We start from the raw sequence: 5,704 nt of genomic DNA on the forward strand, positions 1-5,704 counted from the left end.
GGGGGGGTGCAGGGGGGAGTAGTTGCTCTCGTGGCCCTTATGAAAATGGAGGACCAATAAACATTTTATCCACCTCATTAACATGGTTCCTTTTATAATTAGTTTATCGTCAATAGCGCTAATTTCCTCATTTATGGCATTGATTGTTTTAAAATCTTAGAAAAAATAGATGCATTTTGAAACTTAGGTAGTGAAATTTTCTAAATCGGTTACCCCTAAACAAAATCCTTCAATTGTTCACTGTTAAATTTGTCTCATTTTTAATTAGCTTTTCATTAATGTAGTTGTTAGATCTGCTTGATATTAGGCTGTTTAATTCTTTAGACGTAGACACATGCTTGGAATGCAAATATCAGTCTTGTTATCGATTTTTGCAGGTGGATGCAGTTCTACGTCAAATAGCGTTGTTTGAAAATGTCCTTCTAGGAGACTATCTTGTGTGGAAGAAGTGGAAAGACAAAGAGTCAAGTTTAAAATTGCCGGAACTAACTTTCCCTGATTTTATTTTAGAGCCTTCAATATTGATGCAACAATTTAGGGAATCCGTGCAGATTGAATAGCATGTAGAGTTGGGGCTAGAAGAGGAACTAGATCTCCACTGATCAAAGGTATTTTTATTTTATTTTATTATGGCTATGTGCATGCCTTATTCTATTTAGAACATCCATTATTTGCGCCTGAAGGGAGAAAGGAAATAGTATTATTACCAACACTGTGATGTGGTGAAGACTTTTCAAGAAGTATGCGTTTAAGAGGTTTTGACATCAATCTTTCTGGATCTGCTTGGACCAAAATATAATATTTATTCTTATTGTTATTGCTTCTGGTTATGGGCTTAGCTTAATATGAGTGTGTCCTGAGTGAGGGATTTATGGAGTTGGGCACTGGATTACTGCATATATCTTTCAATGAAACGCCCTATACCTCACCTGATAAGTGCAAAGACAATTTGCAAATCTATGGAAAGCGTAAAATTAGAATAATGATAATTACACTACTCCTTCCAACACTACTTCCACACTGTAAGCGAGAAGTGTGGGCTCCCTTGATAAATCACATATTTTCAAAATAGTTAAAAGAGAATTGGAACCCACAAATTTCTCTCGTATATTGTAGTAGTGTAGCAGTAGTAGTGTAAATATCCCTATTCTAAGGGGTGTTTGGTTCACCAAATTTATAGAAATTTTTATCGAAACCGTCTTACAATGACATTTTTGTAATTAAATGGTGTCTATAGGTTTCCTAAAACTCATTTGGGTTTACAAAATAATTAAAGAGATAGATTTCTATAAAGTAAAGAAAAGGGGTATATTTAGTAGAAACCCACTTCCTCTGGAAAAGGAGTGACAATCTGACAAAACCCACTTTATCCCATTAAAATGTTACCCTTTTCTCTACTTGGTGGACACCTTTTCCTCTTTTCTTCTTTCTCAAGTGAAACAAACAAAAAAAAGGGGAGAAACCTTTTCTTATTTTTGGGCTTCCTTATTTTGTGCTTTTGAACCAAACTAGGAAAAGTACTCAAGATAGAAACCCCTAATTTTTGACACAACCGAAATAAATTTCATAAAAATTTGTAGAAACACTTGGAAACTATTTTTTGTCCACTTCTCCTGTTCCTTTTTTTAAATGATATTCGAACCATACATGCCCTAAAACTAAGAGAAATAGGATGGCATGGCTAGGCTTTAATGGTGTAAACTAGCTAGGCTTTAATGGTGTAAACTACCAGTAACTTTTTATAACTGGAAGAAAACATGGAAAAACATGGAAAAACAGGAATTTTTTTTAAAAAAATTGTAAACAAGTTTACTCTTAATAGGTGATGTTTTTCTTGACAATTACCATAGTCTATTTATTTACGTGCAACAATAACAGCCATACTGAAGCATCTACAAGCTTATATTTATGTATATGTTAGATATCTCACCATTATAATTTATAAGGCCCTAGGAGATAATTTTAGTGATCAAAGATAACAAAGAACATTTTAAGATTCAATACTCTGTCCTTCAGCTTGATTTGCAATTTCTACAAGAACCGAAGAAAGAGAAGCTTAAAGTATGATTGTGAAGAGGCATATTAGAGGTTTCGAGCTAGTTTTAAATTTAGTTTGATACAAGTTTGTTAATTTATCCATGCTTTATTTCATGTTGGTAAAAATTTTCAGCTCAAGTAATACTAGTGTTTGATAAAGTGAAGTTTAATATGGGGAACTTTTATTGAGAATTCTGCTGATGCAACTAAATTGATACAATATTTCTTCTCTCTCACACACACACATATTGATCATCATGATATTACTTGGTTATATCTAGCTGGTTTTTTCCTTTTTGCAAAAGATTTATCAGTTTTTTGCGTGCCACCCTGCAGGCATGAGTTGTCACATGTTCTTAGGGTAGCCAATATGTTGGATTGTATGTCGATGTATAGCTAACATAAAGCTAAGTGGCTCACTGAGATTGATTCTTAAGCAGCCACTTACTGACATTTCCGCTAAAGTGTGATTAGTGTCCACCAAAATAATTTTTATCAGACAACTTAGATTAAATAAGGATGCTGGACGTGATTACTACAAAAATACATTAAAGCTTATTTCAGCCACGTAAGAATCTACAATAAGCAAAAAGCATGACATTTAAGGCTTAACTTCAAATTAGGATAGTTTTAGTTTTCTTTCCAACTGAGTTTATTATTATATAACTATATATTGAGGATATGTATAATATTTTGGGTTAGATTTTATTTACCTCATGTCTTCTTGAGACATCTGCTTTGCTTGTTCTCCACAGAAGCATGGAGATGAAAAAAGGGGGTAATTTCTTGTTGCCAATGACTATAATCAGTAATTTGATTTGATTGGATATTAACACCATTCTTTATCCATGTGCCCATGAATCTCCTTTAGCTCCATTGCAAATGGACTTTAATTTGGACTGGCTGAAGTTGTCTACGAACTAAAAGAAAGGTTCATAGATGAACTTTAAAATGACTAAGAGAAAGATGTAAAGGTGAACATGTGTTACATTTTTTTGTAAAGGGGGGTTGGGGGGTGCAGGGGGGGTAGTTGCTCTCGTGGCCCTTATAAAAATGGAGGACCAATAGACATTTTATCCACCTCATTAACATGGTTCCTTTTATAATTAGTTTATCGTCAATAGCGCTAATTTCCTCATTTATGGCATTGATTGTTATAAAATCTTAGAAAAAATAGATGCATTTTGAAACTTAGGTAGTGAAATTTTCTAAATCGGTTACCCCTAAACAAAATCCTTCAATTGTTCACTGTTAAATTTGTCTCATTTTTAATTAGCTTTTCATTGTAGTTGTTAGATCTGCTTGATATTAGGCTGTTTAATTCTTTAGACGTAGACACATGCTTGGAATGCAAATATCAGTCCTGTTATCGATTTTTGCAGGTGGATGCAGTTCTACGTCAAATAGCGTTGTTCGAAAATGTCCTTCTAGGAGACTATCTTGTGTGGAAGAAGTGGAAAGACAAAGAGTCAAGTTTAAAATTGCCGGAACTAACTTTCCCTGATTTTATTTTAGAGCCTTCAATATTGATGCAACAATTTAGGGAATCCGTGCAGATTGAATAGCATGTAGAGTTGGGGCTAGAAGAGGAACTAGATCTCCACTGATCAAAGGTATTTTTATTTTATTTTATTATGGCTATGTGCATGCCTTATTCTATTTAGAACATCCATTATTTGCGCCTGAAGGGAGAAAGGAAATAGTATTATTACCAACACTGTGATGTGGTGAAGACTTTTCAAGAAGTATGCGTTTAAGAGGTTTTGACATCAATCTTTCTGGATCTGCTTGGACCAAAATATAATATTTATTCTTATTGTTATTGCTTCTGGTTATGGGCTTAGCTTAATATGAGTGTGTCCTGAGTGAGGGATTTATGGAGTTGGGCACTGGATTACTGCATATATCTTTCAATGAAACGCCCTATACCTCACCTGATAAGTGCAAAGACAATTTGCAAATCTATGGAAAGCGTAAAATTAGAATAATGATAATTACACTACTCCTTCCAACACTACTTCCACACTGTAAGCGAGAAGTGTGGGCTCCCTTGATAAATCATATATTTTCAAAATAGTTAAAAGAGAATTGGACCCACAATTTTCTCTCGTATATAAAAGAGAATTGGAACCCACAAATTTCTCTCGTATATTGTAGTAGTGTAGCAGTAGTAGTGTAAATATCCCTATTCTAAGGGGTGTTTGGTTCACCAAATTTATAGAAATTTTTATCGAAACCGTCTTACAATGACATTTTTGTAATTAAATGGTGTCTATAGGTTTCCTAAAACTCATTTGGGTTTACAAAATAATTAAAGAGATAGATTTCTATAAAGTAAAGAAAAGGGGTATATTTAGTAGAAACCCACTTCCTCTGGAAAAGGAGTGACAATCTGACAAAACCCACTTTATCCCATTAAAATGTTACCCTTTTCTCTACTTGGTGGACACCTTTTCCTCTTTTCTTCTTTCTCAAGTGAAACAAACAAAAAAAAGGGGAGAAACCTTTTCTTATTTTTGGGCTTCCTTATTTTGTGCTTTTGAACCAAACTAGGAAAAGTACTCAAGATAGAAACCCCTAATTTTTGACACAACCGAAATAAATTTCATAAAAATTTGTAGAAACACTTGGAAACTATTTTTTGTCCACTTCTCCTGTTCCTTTTTTTAAATGATATTCAAACCATACATGCCCTAAAACTAAGAGAAATAGGATGGCATGGCTAGGCTTTAATGGTGTAAACTAGCTAGGCTTTAATGGTGTAAACTACCAGTAACTTTTTATAACTGGAAGAAAACATGGAAAAACATGGAAAAACAGGAATTTTTTTTAAAAAAATTGTAAACAAGTTTACTCTTAATAGGTGATGTTTTTCTTGACAATTACCATAGTCTATTTATTTACGTGCAACAATAACAGCCATACTGAAGCATCTACAAGCTTATATTTATGTATATGTTAGATATCTCACCATTATAATTTATAAGGCCCTAGGAGATAATTTTAGTGATCAAAGATAACAAAGAACATTTTAAGATTCAATACTCTGTCCTTCAGCTTGATTTGCAATTTCTACAAGAACCGAAGAAAGAGAAGCTTAAAGTATGATTGTGAAGAGGCATATTAGAGGTTTCGAGCTAGTTTTAAATTTAGTTTGATACAAGTTTGTTAATTTATCCATGCTTTATTTCATGTTGGTAAAAATTTTCAGCTCAAGTAATACTAGTGTTTGATAAAGTGAAGTTTAATATGGGGAACTTTTATTGAGAATTCTGCTGATGCAACTAAATTGATACAATATTTCTTCTCTCTCACACACACACATATTGATCATCATGATATTACTTGGTTATATCTAGCTGGTTTTTTCCTTTTTGCAAAAGATTTATCAGTTTTTTGCGTGCCACCCTGCAGGCATGAGTTGTCACATGTTCGTAGGGAAGCCAATATGTTGGATTGTATGTCGATGTATAGCTAACATAAAGCTAAGTGGCTCACTGAGATTGATTCTTAAGCAGCCACTTACTGACATTTCCGCTAAAGTGTGATTAGTGTTCACCAAAATAATTTTTATCAGACAACTTAGATTAAATAAGGATGCTGGACGTGATTACTACAAAAATACATTAAAGCTTATTTCAGCCACGTAAGAATCTACAATAAGCAA

General features: G+C 33.5%; 1 protein-coding gene and 1 long non-coding RNA gene across 4 annotated transcripts in view; both read left to right on the forward strand.

The window, feature by feature from the left end:
* LOC109833625 overlaps positions 1-5,704 on the forward strand; it is an 86,448-nt gene that overhangs the window by 5,895 nt on the left and 74,849 nt on the right. The window lies entirely within an intron of this gene.
* Positions 3,326-5,704, forward strand: part of LOC109833629 — a 6,299-nt gene continuing 3,920 nt past the window's right edge. The window contains exon 1 of the long non-coding RNA XR_002245284.1: positions 3,326-3,650. This is a non-coding gene — a long non-coding RNA (uncharacterized LOC109833629). The remainder of the gene's footprint in view (positions 3,651-5,704) is intronic.

Source organism: Asparagus officinalis, chromosome 3 (assembly GCF_001876935.1).
Source record: "Asparagus officinalis chromosome 3, Aspof.V1, whole genome shotgun sequence".
NCBI lineage: Eukaryota > Viridiplantae > Streptophyta > Magnoliopsida > Asparagales > Asparagaceae > Asparagus > Asparagus officinalis.